Here is an 18,291-nt window from a genome sequence, read left to right on the forward strand (position 1 = left end):
CCTTAGCATACATTTTCCTATGCAGTGTGCCAAAGTCTACCACAGGAGTAAATTTCTGCTCAAAACCCCTTTCTACATAGTGTGCCAGGTAAGATGGGTGCATACCTCATGTTATCCATGCAATTCTGCTTGCAGTAGCTTTCTGCATCATCTCTTGGGTCGGCTCCAAATAACCACAATAAATATGCATGAAATAAAGTTGGATGCACTACCTCCATTGTATGCAAATTCACCTCATGTATATTAATTGAGGATATCCTGAAAACCTGATTTGTTGGTGTGTCCTAAGGACTGGGTTGAGAACCACTGCTCTGGAGAATTTCAGGCGTTTTCTCAGAAACATGGACATATTATATGGATTTTCAGGATCACTGGGACTATTGGTTGCTGGGTTTTTTTTTCTTTTTACTCCTATAATCACATTGACTCAGGATTCAATGTAATTGATCTGAATCTGTGCTGTAGTTTCAGGAGATTAAGTTCTTGGTTTTGTTTACTAAGGGGCAGGGGCGTAGCCACGGGTGGGCCTGGACGGGCCCAGGCCCAGCCAGTTGCCCTCCAGGCCCGCCCAGCCCCGGGTGTCAGCAGGTGGGGAGGGGGGTGCTCTGCTGGCGCTGCAGTCCCCACCTGCCTACCAGCTCCACGATCGACGAGCAGACGACCCTCGTCTTCCATCCGGCATCGAGTCTTAAAAAAAAAAAAAAAGCCCGGAGAAACGCCTCGCGTCTGCTGTGCACTGCTGTAAAGCAAGCAGCAAATCGTCTCGTCGGTCCTTCCTTCACTGTGTCCCGCCCTCTGATGTAACTTCCTATTTCCGCAAGGGCGGGCACAGTGAAGGAAGGACCGACGAGACGATTTGCTGCTTGCTTTACAGCAGTGCACAGCAGACGCGAGGCGTTTCTCCGGGCTTTTTTTTTTTTTTAAGACTCGATGCCGGATGGAAGACGAGGGTCGTCTGCTCGTCGATCGTGGAGCTGGTAGGCAGGTGGGGACTGGGTCGTGCAGGGGGGCTCAGATGGGATGTCGGGGTGGGGAGGGGTTCAAATTTATAGTATTTAACTTTTAAAGTTCATGGGGGGGGGGGGGTAGAGAAGGGAAGAAGAAATGCATGCCCACCGAACCTACCCACTGGCCCACCCAAAAATTACATTCTGGCTACGCCACTGCTAAGGGGGGCCTTTTACAAAGCAACACTAGTATTTTAAAATCATGGCAAAAATCAGCTGGTGGTAAATGTTGAGATGCCTATAGTCTGCTTCATGTGGAAAAAAGTGGGGTATAAATGTTCATAAATAAATAAATAAATATAATGGGCATTTCAGCATTTACTGTCAGCTGGTTTTTACTGCAAGCTAAAAACGCTAGTGTGACTTTGTAAAAGACCCCCTAAAGATGTCCTCTCAGTATCCCACCCAGAATTGTGCTGTGATGATTTTAATTGAAGAAAAAATAGAATGAAAATATGGCCCACAAGGATATGACTTTTGTGCGCGTTCCCCACAGTTTAGGGCTTGTATGTGTGCACTAAAAATTGTAGAACAGGGGATCTCAACCCAGTTTGCGGGACATACCCAGCCAGCCAGGTTTTCAGGACACTCACAATGAATATGCATGAGACAGATTTGCATACAATGCAATGAAATGTATCTCATGCGTATGCATTGTGGATATCCTTACTGACTCGGTGTATTCTGAGGACTTGGTTGAGAACTCCTGCTCCAGAAGATTCCTGATGTTTTTTTATTGTCTTGTTTGTTTGAATATAGAAAGTAGCAGAATAACCTGACACAAATGATAGGCAAAAAAAAAAAAAAAATCATCTCTCTCATAGACTCACTCTCTCAAGCTCCTTCTGTCCCTTAGTTACAAATTGAGTTCCTGTATACGTTTCACAGAGGGTAGAAGTATATCCACTGTTACACTGTGTGTGCTCTTGTACTTATACAGAGGCTGAACAATGTTTGTTTATTTATTTATTTATTTGTGGTGCATTTATACCCCACATTTTCCCACTAGAGCGAGCACAATGTGGCTTACAATGTTACAAAAGGTTACAATGCAAGGAAGGTAAGGACACGACAGGTCAGAAAGACGGGAAAGAACAGTAGGATTACACAAGGATGCATGATTAGATTGAAGTAGCAACGGGTATAGACTATTTGGGGTAGGTGGGGATTAAGCGTTAGTTGGTAGGATAAGCTTTCGCGAATAAAAATGTTTTAAAGGATTTCTTGAATAGTTGGTGGTCGTCAATCTCCTTTAGATGCCTTGGTAGAACGTTCCAGGACTTTGGGCTGATGTAGGAGAAAGATGATGAAAAAAGTAGCTTATACTTAACAGACTTGCAGCTTGGATAGTGCAGATTACGGTAGGATCGAGCAGATACCGAGGAATTTCTGGATGATAGATCAATTAAATGTAGCATGTGAGCAGGGGCTTCCCCATATATTATTTTGTGAGTCAATGAGCAGATTTTGAAGGTAATACAGTCTATAATGGGCAGCCAGTGTAGATTAAAACAAAGAGGCTGTGTATGGTCAAAGTGTGACTTGCCTAATATTAGCCTTGAGGCTGTGTTTTGAGCAGTCTGTAACTTTTTCAGAATGAATTTTCGGGAATCAGCATAAATTCCACTGCAGTAGTCAATATGCGAGAGGACCAACCAGCGAGTAAGGGTTTGGAAGAGCTCCCTTGAGAGGAATTGCCTGAGACGCCTCAATCTCCAATGTTCTGCAACAGGGATTCTTAGCATAGTACTTGGACACACCCAGCCAGTTAGGTTTTCAGAATATCCATAATGAATATACCTGAGATAGATTTGCAAGTTTTACTTCCATCGTATGCATAGGCGCCCGGTATAAGAAGCTTGGACAGGCTAAGCCTCCCCTGCTGTGCTCTGAGAGGTTTAAATTGTTGATTTACCTCCATCCTCACAGCAGGAGCTGCAGTGAAAACCCTCTAGCCTTGTGTAACCAATTGTAGAAATTGGTTTATGGTTTGTTTACCTTACTGCTGGGAGAGCAAGGGGGGGGGGGGGGGGGGGTTGGCTGGGTTGCCAGGGAGATATTTAACAAGGATGACTTCCTGACCTGCACTGAGAACAGATAGCAGCAGAATCGGACAACCAGACAACAAAGGTAGAAAAGATCATTTTATTTTCATTATAGTGTTTGGATTATATCCACTTTGAGAATCAGGTGCTCAACATTAAAAGTTTATATTTATTTATTTACTTATTTATGGCATTTTATCCCATATTAAACATGAATTAGGGTGTTTTGTGGCTCTACATGAGAATTGTGATGATATGATCCCTTGTTTCATATTGTTGACGGTCTGCATTTTCCGTATGGGTGGTATATTGGTGTATTTAGGTTCTGCCCAGTGTAATATTTATGGTACAGTAAGGTTCTGAGTGTGTTTTTGCACAAAGTTGTGCATAGTGTTTTGCAGTTGAGCGATTGTGCTTAGAATATGCTTTGAGCAACCACTTTATCCTTTGACATATGATACATATCTAATATCTATATTTAATAAAAGGTATTAATTGTGACTTTTATTTTTATTTATTTATTTTTTTCTTTGTGTTATCAGACAATTATGGATTTAAGCTCCACCCCTGGCCCCACCCCCTTTAGCCTCACCAAACAGTTGGGCCACACACCGCCTATGATCATATGCGGATCTATCTAATGCATATTCATTGTGGATATGCTGTAAACCTGACTGGCTAGGTTTGTCTCATGAACTGGGTTGATAACCCTTAATCTACAATTTGTTTAGAGCGCACATACAAGTCCTAACCTGTGGGAAACATGCAAAAAAGTGATGTCTTTGTGGGCCATGAAAAAACCCCCATTTACATTCTAGTTTTTTTTCTTCAATTAAAATCATCACAGCTTAATTCTGGGTGGGATACTGAGAGGGCATCCTAAGTAAACAAAACCAATTACTTAATCTCCTGAAACTGCAGCACAAATATGATTGTTGGAGCATGATCAGCACACAAATGTAGCTAGATATATATATAGAGAGATGAGGTTTCCATACCTCTGTCATGTCTATCTGGTCAGTGAAGAAACTTTACAGTTACACTGGGTTTAAATAGTAGAGTCAACTAATCATAAGGTTGTTTCTTGCAAAATTAGTTGTAGATATATAGAGTTAATCCCATAAAAAAGTCTCACAACTTGTTTGTTGAACCTGATCATTGATCTTAAACAGTGTTTGAGATTTGTACCTCAGTTAGTGGACTTAATTTCACTGCATAGACCACAGATCTGCTAACACAACACCACAGGCCAGGACACAAGCCAAGTGAACAGGAAGCTATAAGCCTGGGTTATACACACTCAAACCAAGTCGGTAGCCATCGGCAACAGAAAGAGGTCATCTTTATCTTGTCAGAGTGCGGGTAGAGATCATTTGATTACCAGCGAACACACATAATGAAAAGAAAAACCTGATTCTTCTTCCTCCCTCATCCCACCCGAGGCAGCCTACTCTGCCTTCCCTTTCTGTGTGTGAGCCAGTCATCCACAGAAGAAAATAAATAAATAAATAAATAAATAAGCGACAGTAATCAAGCTTAACAGTGGCCTTTCCCAGAGCCTTAACACTACTAATTATTTTACACTAAAGAGGCAAAGTAGATGGAATGTAACGTATGATTATGATGGTGAGCTCTATTAAAATAAAAAAGGAAGCACCATAGAAACTGGTTGCTAGGTAACGGGGGGAGGGGTGAGAAGGCTTCACTTCTGTATCTGCTTATTTAGGACGTGAGCCATAAAAAGAATTCCCAAGTGATACAGTATTCCATGCCATTTCCTTGTTGCTATGGTGATCATTCATAAGTGATGGGTCCCAAATTGAAGGCACTGTTAAGGCAAAGATAGCTTTGCTTTCTCTTAGGTTAATTTTTGCTCCCTTGCATCGTCACCATATATGCTTGCGGAACCTCCCCTGATATCTGCCGTTTTATTTTTTTTCATCTACATATAATTTATACCTATAACTATAACTACAATGTTTTGTGGTGTCATGGTTTTACAAAGTAAAAGAGAATTTACACTTTTTGTTTAAAATAAAGCATTGATAAAGGCTTCCCTGTCTCCTTTATCTCCCATGATACTGTCTTTTCCCATCTACATTTAAAAGGCAATTCCATAACTTCACACCTGCAGTTATGCATGCCTTGCACACTGCGTAAATGCAACTGGGGCATACACGTGGGCAGAGCATGGGATGGACATGGGCGAGGCTGCAACTGACACATACAACTTCCACAAAACTATAGGTTAGGTACATTGCATGCCACACTTGTGCATGCCCTTTTCTGCATAACTGGACATGCCTAGATTTAGGTGCACCAATGTAGGTTTATGCTAGTATTCTATAATAGAATCAGGGTGCCCAGATACAGTTATAGAATAGGGTGTGCCCAGTTACAGATTTCCCATTTTAAGTAGAGGAGTGTGGTAGCCGTGTTAGTCCACTCTTAAGGTTATCACACCTCCAATATTGCCTCCTCCCTCAAAACACCCAGGGAGAATCTGCTACAGTACAAGGAGAAAAAATACACAGACAGAATCCCCCTTGTAGTGACATACAATCCAGAGCTGGAAAAACTGAGGAAAATCATAAGAGATCTACAACCTATACTGGCCTTCCGACAGCCACCCAACTTAAAACACAAGCTAATCAGAAGTAAACTTCCATCACAGACTGAAAAGGAACAGAAGGGCACACTTCCCTGTAATTTATCCAGTTGCAAACTATGCCAAAATATTTCACAGGACCCCAAAGTCATCCACAAAGGAAAGATATTCAACATAAAGGGATCTTTCACTTGCTCATCTTCCAATGTGGTATATATCATTCAGTGTAAAAAATGTAACGAAGGATGCTATATTGGAGAAACAGGCCAGATGCTTAAGACAAGATTCAATTTACATAGACATCACATGAACAATACTGGTGCCAGTAGGGTTCCCACGCCTGTTGGTCAACATTTTACAGGACCAGGACACTGTACCAGTGACTTCACAGTGAGAATTCGGATCTGAGGAAGAAGGGCGACCTTCGAAAGCTAATCAAGAAATGTATTAAGTTATGTCCAATAAAAAAGGTATCATCTTATTTTCTTTTCCATGTTTTATTTTGTTTGATTTCTAGAGATTTCCCATTGTAACTTATACATATACCTACAGCTAAGTCTATAACATTATAGTGATTATATATATATATATATATATATACATACACGCACACATATAGACTATATGTAGATGGAAAAGGCGGATGTCCTTGGAGATGTAAGACATAGGGAAGACCTTATGAATGCTTTAAAAACAGTTTTAATATTCCTTTAATTCGAAAATCTATTAAACTACAAAATAACTATTAAAATCTAGAAATAATCTCTTCCCCGCCCCTCCCCCAACGCACTCCAGTACCATTCCATTTCGTTTAGCTAATCATATCACTCCACTGGGATAAAAGAACTACAAGCTGCAGTCTGTCATGATAGAACTGATCAGGCTGCCAATGAAACTGGATCAGGTTGTTCAGCCAATAATAATTCAGTGGGGTAAAGGAACTGCAGCTACCCTCTGTCATGATGGAACTGTTCAGGCTGACAGTGAGATGGAGTAAGTTGAAAGGTGAGATCATGGACCCATTAATAGTGGCCAGTTCAAATCCTACTGCTGCTCCTTGTGATCTTGGGCAAGTCACTTAACCCTCCATTGCCTCAGGTACAAACTTAGATTGTCAGCCCTCCTGGGACAGAGAAATATCCAGTGTACCTGAATGTAACTCACCTTGAGCTACTACTGAAAAAGGTGTGAGCAAAATCTAAATAAATTAATGCCTACCTGTTAGAGGCACTATTACTGACAGAAAGTGTAGTTTATTTATTTAGATTTTGCTCTGGATATTTCTCTGATACTTAACAACACAAGTGTAAGTTGGTTTTTCAGCTGTGATTATTATTGTTATTAGATGTTATATCCACTTGTATCGCCAATCAATGTGCACTAATTCTAGCTGCTCTGTAGCTAGCCTAGATATCTCACGTTTTCTAAAATAGCATTTAGCCACCTTACCTGAAAGAATCTTCAATGTATGCAAATTTATCTCATGTATACTCATTGTGGCTATCCTGAAAAGTTAGGTATTCAACCAAGACTGGGATACAAAAACATTGCTATTTCTGCTATAATTCAAAATGGCAGGTCTTCAGGTCTGAGAGGATTTGTAGTTTAAATGATTGTGCACTGAGATGCTTCACAATAATGTGGGACCCTTTTTTCTAAAGTTCAGTAAATTTTTGCATGTACTGCAGTTTAACAGCAAAAATTAACACAGCGTAAGTGCAAAGGCTGTGTGAGAACTTTTGAGGGTGTGCCCAACATGTCCCCTGCAGTCATCACATAGAAAAGTGAAGTTACTTACCTGTAACAGACATTTTCCATGGATAGCAAAATAAGTCAGCAGCACATGGGTGTTGTCATCTGATGGCATCATGGACAGATTAGCTCTCCTAAAGCTCAGAAGATTCTTTTTCCAGGCCCTTCTGAGTAGGTGCAGACCACTCCCAACCACCGTCTCCACCCATTTCCTCTCCAATCAGACCTCTAGCTATAGGCAGGTTCATCCAAGAGGGAAGGTGAGTGGATTTGTGTGGCTGACTGTCCACGGAGAACCCCTGTTACAGGTAAGTAACCTCACTTTCTTCATGGACAAGCAGGTTGAGTCAGCCACATGTGGGTGACCTCTAAGCTGAGGGTTGTGAGGGGTGTTATATCGAGGAGTGCATTGTTAAACCCTTCATAGCCATTGTACCTACCTCTCCATCAGACTTCTACCTCCAATCTCTGAAACAACTCTACCTCTCAGACCTATGGGAAAAATATCTGAACAACTAAATTAACCCACTCACCAATATTATAGGAACTCAGAGCCACTTCAGACCTTCATAGATACCATCCCAAGAACAAAGCCCAACAACTTAACCATCAAACGTGGTCACCCAGCAGCCCAAAACGAACCAACATCACAATGAACACAGTCAAATTGCTCCTAATAATTTACTCCATATCCCTGATCCACCATACACTAACCACCCCACTCACAGAAACCAACATCATACCCACAATAAATTTCACTAGACTGTCTAGATACAACACATCCCACCAAACTGACAACAACCAAAATAATGGAAGATCTCCAATACGCGGACAAAATCAACACAAAGGAAAGAAGGGTCATAACAAACCCATACTACAAGATAATAGACAACTAAAAAAAATCAACATAACTCCAAATATAGCTGACCACTACAAAAAAATTCAAGTGGGATACATCAACGCCAGAACAGTAGTCAACAAAGCAACAATATTAACAGATTAGATCACGTCAGACAACCTTGACCTACTATTCATCAGTGAAACCTGGATCCACAATCAAAAGGACCCCATAATTCTAGATCTATGCCCCCCAGGGTACAAAATCACCCACTGGACCAGAAAAGAAAAAGAGGCGGAGGCATAGCACTAATCCACAGATCCCACTTCACCGTAGAAACCGTAGCCGAGTCCATAACACCCCAACTTGAAATCGCCTCAGTCAGAATCCACCATACAACATTGCTTGTTTTACAGACCACCAGGGAACTGGTACGAATGCCAATCACAGTTCATGGATTTTATATCAAACACCTGTGTATTTAACTCCAATCTACTTATACTAGGTGACATCTACCTACACCTAGAAGACCCTAACTCTACCAATGCCCATGAATGCAAGGAATTCCTCCAACTATGGGGCCTTAATTGGCCACATATGCAAGCAACGCATGTCAAAAGGCACACACGACCTTATCACACATAAATTTTCTTCATACCAAAACCTAATACTATCAGACACAAAATGGACAGACCACTACAAATTAATCCTATCCCTACAATGGCAAAAAAAGGGCTCATACTATACACAAAAACACACAACCTACACCACGAGAGGCCAAATAGACTCTGTAATATTCTGGCAACAGATATACAATAACGAATGGACAGCACAAATGGACTCGATACACTATCTCCTAGATTGGGATAACAGATGCAGAAGCATATTAGATGAAATAGCACCACTCATAGGAGCCAACTTTTCAAAATGATTGGGGGTGCTGAATTTTTTTTTCTTTTTTAACAGGTGGTACATTCCCCTGCCCCCCTCCCCTCCCCTCCCCTCCCCCCCCCCCCGAGTTCCAGGCCTCCCTCCCTGCTTCTGAGTTTCAGGCCCCCCTCTCACCCTCCCAGTTCAAGGCCCCCTTCTCACCCTCCCAGTTCCAGACCTCCCCCTCCCTCCCCTGAGTTCCAGGATGGCCCCCCATCTCCCTCCCTCCTTCCGAATTTAAAAGTCACTCATCTTACCTCCTCGTCGGAGGAGTTACATCTGCAGCAGCATCAGCAGCAGTAGCCCAGGAAAAAGTTTGCAGGCAGGAGACTCAGAGCTGTTCTGTCTGCTCTCTCTCAGCTCTGGCCCCTCCCTTGCGTAAACAGGAAATGAGGGCGGGACCAGAGCTCAGAGAGACCAAACGGAACAGCTCTGAGTCTCCTGCCTGCACGCTTTTTCCTGGGCTGCTGCTGCAGATGTAACTCCTCCGACCAGGAGGTAAGATGAGTGACCTTTAAATTTCGGAGGGAGGGGGGACGCCCTGCAGGGAACGTCCGGTGGGTGACTACTGGGGGTGCTTGAGCACCCACAGCACCCACGGAGTCGGCGCCTATGGCACTACTACAAACAAGAACCTCATGAAGACACAACTTGATACCATGGTATAACGACGAACTGAAAAAATTAAAAACACAAACTAGGAGGCTTGAACGAACATGGAAAAAATTAAAAGATGTACACACACTCAATGCATGGAAACAAATGCAAAGAAAATAAAAAATATGCAATAAGACAAACCAAAAGGTCTTATTACAAACCCAAAATAGGGCCAGACTACAAAGACACGAACAAACTATATCAAGTCGTGAACAAATCACTAGATACCACATTGGTTACCACAACCAACACAGACACCCCATCTGCAGACAATCTTGCTAAATACTTCAATGAGAAAATAGTAAACCTACGCAACACGTTATTACAGAACACCACTGACATAGAAAAATTCATTGACTGCCTGGACCCAATCCTCGGTGAATACCCAGCAGACTGAATCTGGACAAACTTCGCTCTCCTGACCGATGAAATCGTCACCCAAGTGATTAACAGGTTTGCCAAGACCCACTATAAACTGGACACATGCCCCAACCACCTAATAAAATCTGCCCTTCAACGCTTCATAGCTGACCTCACATTACACCTAAACTACATACTGCAACATGAACTCTTTCCTAAGGACAAAGGTAACATACTACTCACCCCAATACCCAAAGATACAAAGAAAAAAGCAAATGAAATCACCAACTACCGCCCGGTAGCATCTATCCCTCTGGTAGTCAAACTGCTGGAAAGCATGGTAACCAAGCAACTTACTGACTACTTAAACAAATTCTCAATATTACATGAATCACAATCAGGATTTCGCTCCAACCACAGCACCGAAACAGTACTCATCACTCTCCTAACCAAATTCAAACAAAAAATTGCAACTGGCAAAAGCATACTTCTCCTACAATTCGACATGTCTAGTGTGTTCAATGTGGTAAACCATAAAATACTACTAAACATCCTAGAATACTTCGGGATCGGTGGAAGTGTACTTAGCTGGATCAAAGGTTTCCTAACCACAAGAACATACCAAGTGATATCAAATTCGACCATATCATCACCATGGAAACCAAAATGTGAAGTACCCCAAGGATCACCGTTATTACCGACCCTTTTCAACCTAATGATGACCCCACTAGCCAAATCCCTATCCAACCAAGGCCTTAACCCTTACATCTATGCAGATGATGTCACGATATACATCCTGTTCAAACACGATCTAACAGAAATCACAAACGAAATCAAACTCAGCCTCCAAATCATGAACTCATGGGTGGATGCATTTCAACTAAAACTCAACGCAGAAAAAACACACAGTCTCATCCTCTCATACCAATACAGCATGAACAAACCCACCAATATAAACACCCCAGAATACACCCTTCCTGTTTCAGACAGCCTGAAAATTCTCGGAGTTACAGTTGACCGAAACCTCACGCTAGAAAGCTAAGCGAAAACCACAACAAAGAAAATGTTCCACTCAATGTGGAAACTCAAACGAGTAAAACCTTTCTTCCCAAGGGAAATATTCAGCAGACTGGTACAATCAATGGTACTAAGTCACCTAGACTACTGCAATGCAATCTATGCCGGATGCAAATAACAAATCATTAAGAAACTTCAAATTGCCCAAAACACCACAGCCAGACTCATATTTGGAAAAACGAGATTCGAAAACGCCAAACCCTTACGAGAAAAACTGCATTGGCTCCCAATCAAAGAACGAATTGCGTTCAAAATCTGCACCCTGGTTCAAAAATTATTCACGGTGAGGCCCCGGTATACATGGCAGACCTCATAGACTTACCAACCAGAAACACAAAAAGGTCAACACGCACATACCTAAATCTCCACTACCCAAGCTGCAAAGGACTAAAATATAAATCAACCTATGCATCCAGCTTCTCCTACATAAGCACGCAACTATGGAATGCACTACACATGAAAACAATGCACGACCTAACAAACTTCCGGAAATCATTAAAAACCAACTTGTTCAAAAAGGCATACCATAACAATCCAACTTAAACACCTGAACCCTGCAACACAACGAAACCTATACCAGAACTGGACAAAACTTAACTCTTCCTTCTTCATTACCCAATTTACTCTGTCACTCATGAACTGTAACGCAATACGACTCTATTTCTTATACCGGAACTGGCGATCGCCATCATGGTACTATGTAAGCCACATTGAGCCTGCAAATAGGTGGGAAAATGTGGGATACAAATGCAACAAATAAATAAAATGTTGTGCCATGGTACGATGAAGCTACATTAAAGAGATCCAGGCCCAGGAAATGTGAACCACAAACTCCCATCAGAGGGAAAGGCCACCTACGAGGAAGGCAAGGCTAGCAACCAATCAAGACTTTACATTATTTTATTTGGATTTTGTCACAACTGTGGCCGTGACCACCCTCAGACTTACCTTATTTCTGGGGATCAGTTTCTAAGCTGGCTTCTGCCTATCCTTTCTGGAGTAGTTTTCCTTCTGTGTGCTGACTGCTTCCAGCATGGCTCTAATTACTCCACTCTACTACACCTGGGGGTGCTGCCTGAGTTAGCTCTACCTCTGTCTCCAGCCTGGCTCTGTTTGCTCCTCGGTGCTGCACCTAGGTATTCTAAGTCTCTCTATGTTCTGTGTGTGCTCTGCCTGCTCCTTGGTTTGTGCGCCTCTCACCCGCTGGTGGCCAGAGCCAGTGGCTGCCATAGTTTGTCTTGCTGTCCCTACCCGTTCCAGACTTTAGCCCAGTCCGGTCTGGTTCTTCCAGGCTGCCGGACTTGTCTCTCTTGTTTGTGCCTGGTCAGCCTCCATAGTTGCTTACTGATGGCTGCAGCTGCTCCTCAGGTGTTGAAGGGCTTTATTAATCACTTAGAGACTGCAGCCTTGGCCTTTGCATCGTCTAAGGTCCCTGGTATGTTAGAGTGCTCTGTGCACTGCTATCTTGTCCAGTTCAGTGTGAGTTTCCAGCTTGTTACTAGTAGCTTGGGCATAGCTTTTCTTGTTGGGTTGTGTACAGCTTTACTAGTTCTCCTATGTGCTGTGTTGTGTTGTGTGAGTTCCTAGCGTGTGACTAGTTAGCTTGGGCATAGCTTTGCTTGTTAGCTTGTGTACAGCTTTACTAGTTCTCCTGTGTTTTGCTTAGTGTGTGTTTCTAGCTTGTGACTAGTTAGCTTGGGCATAGCTTTCTTGTTAGCTTGTGTACAGCTTCACTAGTTTTCTTATGTTTAGCTTTCTGGTTTTCCCGTGTGTGTTTTCCTTTGCTTCTGGAGCTTCAGCCCTAGTCCTGTCTGCTGCCAGTACTCCTTGCTACTGGAGCTCCAGCCATAGTCTTGCTACTTGACCTGACCATTGCCTGTATCTGAGTACTCTCTGCCTGCTGCCCGACCTGACTACTGCCTGAACCCGGATATTCTCTGCCTGTGGCCAGACCTGACCATTGCCGGAACCCGGATATTCCCTGCCTGTCTGCCTTGCTTTCGCCTAGGTGCTGGGGGCACTTCTGTATCCTGATTCCTGTTGTTCCTGCTTGCCAGTTCCAGTTCCGGTTTTCCTGTAAGCCCTGCCTGCTGCCCGAACCTGAGGGCTCAACCCTCGGGGAACGGTGGCTAAGCGTAGGTGAAGCCTAGGTCCAGTGTGTTCCTGTCCAGCGGGTTCCGGTCCTGTGTGTTCCAGTCCAGTGGGCTCCACTCCAGTGTGTACCAGTCCAGTGGGTTCCAGTCCAGTGCGCACCCGTCCGGTGCGTTCCAGTCCTGTGTATTCCAGTGCAGAACTCCAGTCCGGGGTTAAGTCCAGCCTTGCCTCGTCTCTGCTTTGAAGGTGACCTTGCCTGCCACTGCCGCTCCACGGTAGTGGTCCAAGGGCTCACAAACCCAGTGCTTCCAGGGAAGAAGCCTGACAGATTTATACCCTTCAACTGTCTGAGCTGAAGAACTCATTTCTATGTGGCTTGTAAAAAATCAAGCAGTTATACAAATACAGGTCATGGAAGCAAGATTTATTTATTTATTTATTGCTCTTGTATCCCGCATTTTCCCACCTATTTGCAGGCTCAATGTGGCTTACACAAGCCTGTTATGGCATGACCATTCCAGGGTAATAGATACAGTTGGTGTTACAAAAGATAAAGGATGACAAAGAAGCAATTGGTGTTACAAAAGATCAAAGATAACAAAGGGATCTAATCCTACAATTATAGAAAAAAGACTTTCAGGGAAGGTTTGAGTGAAGGAGTGTTATACTCAAGCTATTAGTTCTCGGGGTAGGCTTTGTTGAAGAGGTAGGTCTTCAGAGATTTGCGAAAGTTAGTTATTACGTTAATTGTTTTCAGGTTGTTTGGTAGTGCATTCCACAGTTGCGTGCTCGTGTAGGAAAAGCTGGATGTATGTGATAGTTTGTATTTTACTCCTTTGCAGCTGGGAAAGTGAAGATTCAAAAATGTGCGGGCAGTTTTTTTTGGCATTTCTGGGTGGGAGATCTACAAGGTCTAGCATGTAAGATGGGGCATTTCCGTAGATAATTTTATGTACAATTGTGCAGATCTTGAACGTGGTACGTTCTTTAAATGGGAGCCAGTGAAATTTTTTTCTTAGGGGTTTTGCACTTTCATATTTTGTTTTTCCAAATATGAGTCTGGCTGCTGTATTCTGGGCTGTTTGCAGAGTGCGTTGCAATAGTCTAAGTGACTTAGTACCATTGACTGTACCAGGTTGCGAAAAATGGATCTTGGGAAGAAAGGTTTTACTCTTTTGAGTTTCCACATGGAGTTGAACATCTTCTTGGTTGTATTCTTCACGTGACTTTCAAGTGTAAGATTTCGATCAATGGTAATTCCCAGGATTTTCAATGTATTTGAGACGGGGAGGGAAACATTAGGTGTGGTTATGGTAGTGAACTTATTGGTATTATATTGTGAGGTGAGCGGATAGAATTGTAATCAAGATTGGGGAGGAGACCTAGTAGAGGGTCGATATTCCTTGGTATAAGATACAAGGTCAAAGGTAAGTTAGCAAGGTTGGGGGGGGGGGGGGGGGATATATTTGATCAGGTGTCCTGCAGCACAAATTTAAGTCACATCTATCTTCAGGAACTTCTTGTATAAGAAGAGACGGGAAAGCAAAGCAGGACAAGTATCACAATGCACCTGACACTAGAGGAGGCTGTATGAAGTTTTCAGGTTTCATAGGTAGGTGGAGGGTGGGAAGGGGCATCTGTGTGGAGACATAATGGAAAGAAGAAAAAAAAAGGAAAGGAAAAAACCTCTATGAATATATGCAAATTAAAAGAACAGGAGTGTGAAATCAATGATGGCCAAATTTTCTAAAACCAATAAAATACAGAAAAAGATTGCCTGATTCTATTACATACAAAAAGGAGTTTGCAATACACATGAAAATATGGCCAGACTCAACACAGATCTGTTTTTTGTCAGTAAATGCCTGCTTCAGGACATAGGAGCCAACTTTTGGGGGTTCTTAGCCCAGTGGAAATAACCCCTCCTTGGACACATACAAGGAATTTTCTCAATATTGGGGGTGCAAGCACCCCCAGAGTCGGCTCCTATGCTTCAGGAGACAAAACATCTAGTCAAGAAGTGTGTCTGATTCGTGTATAGGCAAATATTTTCAATAAATCAGCATGTGTTGAGCAAAAATAGGCAGAATAACCTGCGTTTCATGGGTTAACATTGGTGCCATCTCCCAGATGAATTGAGGAGAAGTTTTGATCAGCAGTGTATCAGAAGCTGAGACAAGCCTGTACTCTGTAGAGGGCAGCAATACTAGCAAGTAGGTGAGCTAAGTGGTTAATGGAAACTCGCTGGAGGGAAGTGAGATTTTGAGAGTGGGCAGCCAGTAGGAAAACTAGAGTACCAAGTGCAAGGTAGCGTAGAAGCTGATCTTCAATTCAGTTGATGAGGAATGTGAGTGATGCTTAAGGGGACATCTGATGATGTGTGAGAAGGAACATGCTCTTTTCTATAAGATGTGGGCCAATAAAGCTTGAAGGAGATGGAAATAGAAGTTCCAGGAGGTGGGCTTTTGGCATTGAGGATGTACATGATTGACAAGCATGCACATGACTCAGGTAGTTCCCTAGGGATATCCTCTAGGAAAATGAGAGTTATCAAAATGGGTCTAGTTAAAGTTTATTGGGCCCAGAAATTTGTTTTCCATAGTACCTACCTCATGGGTTCCACTGCAGTAGAGAGAGAACAACATACTGTTGATTCTCCAGGAAGGATTGTAGCTAATTTGAAAATTTACATCATTAGAGCATAAAACATGAGGCATGCCTTCTGGGGTCAGACTTAAGGCTCATGAGACCCAGTATCCCATGTCCTACAGTGGTCCATTGAGGCCAAAGGTGTCTGTCATAGTCCCTAGGATCAATTGATGTACCAGCTGCCTAACCAGGGGATAAGCTAAGGCTTGCCTTGTTAATGGCCTATGAATTTCTTTCTGTTATTATGTGTGTGTGTTTGTTCTACGTCCTGGGGCCAGTGCATAAATCTGGTCAAGAGATTGAGAAGAAACAACTTTGACTCTTATTATTTATATATCTGCCCCCTACCTGGGAGGAAGGACAGAAGAAGCTCTCCTTACAGTGTTGACTGTAGCACCAGCGCTGACTGTAGTACAATGGTGCAGTCCACACTCCAGGGTCTCTGAAAGGGTGCGGGACTGCAAAAAATTCCAATTCCATATTCTCTTCTTGATGGGATTTGAACTCTGGCTTCACTGGCTCTCAGCCTACTGCTGTTATAAACTAAAATACTTTGCTCTTCAAACTGTTGTTTTCCCCCTCATGTTATATGGGTCTTGTAGAAAATGAATAATTTTATTTTTAAATCTTTGGATCTGTGTCTTATTGTATTTGAAGTGAATGTGCCATCTCAGTGGTTGACGGACTTCTTTTATGTAATCCACAGTGAAGCAGAGTTCTGTAAAATTGCGGAATATAAATAATGTATTGTATTGTCATTCTTGCATTGTAATGTATTGTGTTGCCACTTGTCATGCTTCATACTCCAGCTAGAGCATTTTACATGACGAATGCTACACATCCTCCCCATCTCTCGTGCATGTTATGACTCAACCCAGAAAAGTGCCTTTCATTAGGTAGCATCTTCACTCTGGAATGCGCTTCCCCTTTCACTTTGCACAGAACCCTCTTACCCTAAATTTAAGGCAGCCCTTAAAACCTCTGTCTTTCAAACAGCCTTTCTCTCCACTTCATGCCTTTGTAGCATCCCCAGCTTTGGCCAATGCAGAGAATAGAAGTCCCAACCTGGGAACTGAATTGGGGACCTTCCACAATAACAGTGCACAGTATTTACCATCTGAGCAACTGGGATGACTACTATCAACACATATTTCTTACACATATGTGACCACTGTGATCTCTTGGAATGGAAACTGTCCATGTTAAGACATTCAGGCCCAGATGCACAAAACTTTAACGACCCTTTAACGAAGAAATTTTCAACCGTAGCATGCATTAAAGGCCATTTTCCGACGACGCTAGCAGCTAACAAAAACGGAATGCAAACGAGTCACTTCCAATTGAAATGTGAACAATTTGCAATGCACTAACCATACCGACGATTGCAACGAATCATTTACCGTGATATATTTAACGTGAAGTCAGACCTGTTGTTAAGGCCTGAGCTGTCATACAGACACTGCTCCCCGCTTCTCCCTGCAGCATAAAAATCCAAGCTGGCATGTTTGAAAATAAAAAAAACCCACACAAACACGTTGCTCCCCGCTTCCCCCTGCATAAAATTGAACCCCCCCCCCCAAAAAACAAAAAAGGTTTGGTAGGGGCAAAGGCGCTCGTCAGGAGCATCCTGTATGGACGCCCTTGCCCCCCCCCCCGCTTGAGGTCGACGCTGCTCCCCGCTTCCCCCTGTATTAAATAAAAAAAAAATCAAAACAAAACTCAAAACTGTAGCAGTCATGGCCCCCCTCCCTTCCTCTCTCTCTATTTCTCCTTCTCCCACAGCTCCGCTTCCCGCCATCCTCTGCCCCCGTGCCCCGCCCCCCTGAGGTCGTCGCCGCCGCTCCCCCCTCCACCTTACTGGGCCCGTGCAGTGCCTCTCACCTCTGTGTGAAGGCACTGCATGGGCAAGAACAGCTGATCGGCGATCAGTGATGTCTCCTCCGACATCCCTCCGTTCTTCCTGGGCCCACCCTCCTCTGACGTAAGTAACCTAGAATGAAGGGGTCTTCATTCTATAACTTTAGTGCCTAAAGGTAAGCACCATTCCCCGGATTCCATAAATGGCGTGCAAATTTCCATGCAAATTGCAGGCTATCCTGAGATGCGTGCGCCAGGGGCATATCTGACCTTCAGCGGTAAGGAGGCTAGAGCCAAAGTGAGGGGGCACATTTTAGCCCCCCCCGGCGCCGCCGCCATCATCGCCGACTCGACCCCCCGCTCGCGGTCACCTAACTGGGCGTGCAGGACGTCAGACTCAGAAACCTGAAAGGAAGG

Source organism: Microcaecilia unicolor, chromosome 12, assembly GCF_901765095.1.
Source record: "Microcaecilia unicolor chromosome 12, aMicUni1.1, whole genome shotgun sequence".
Lineage (NCBI taxonomy): Eukaryota > Metazoa > Chordata > Amphibia > Gymnophiona > Siphonopidae > Microcaecilia > Microcaecilia unicolor.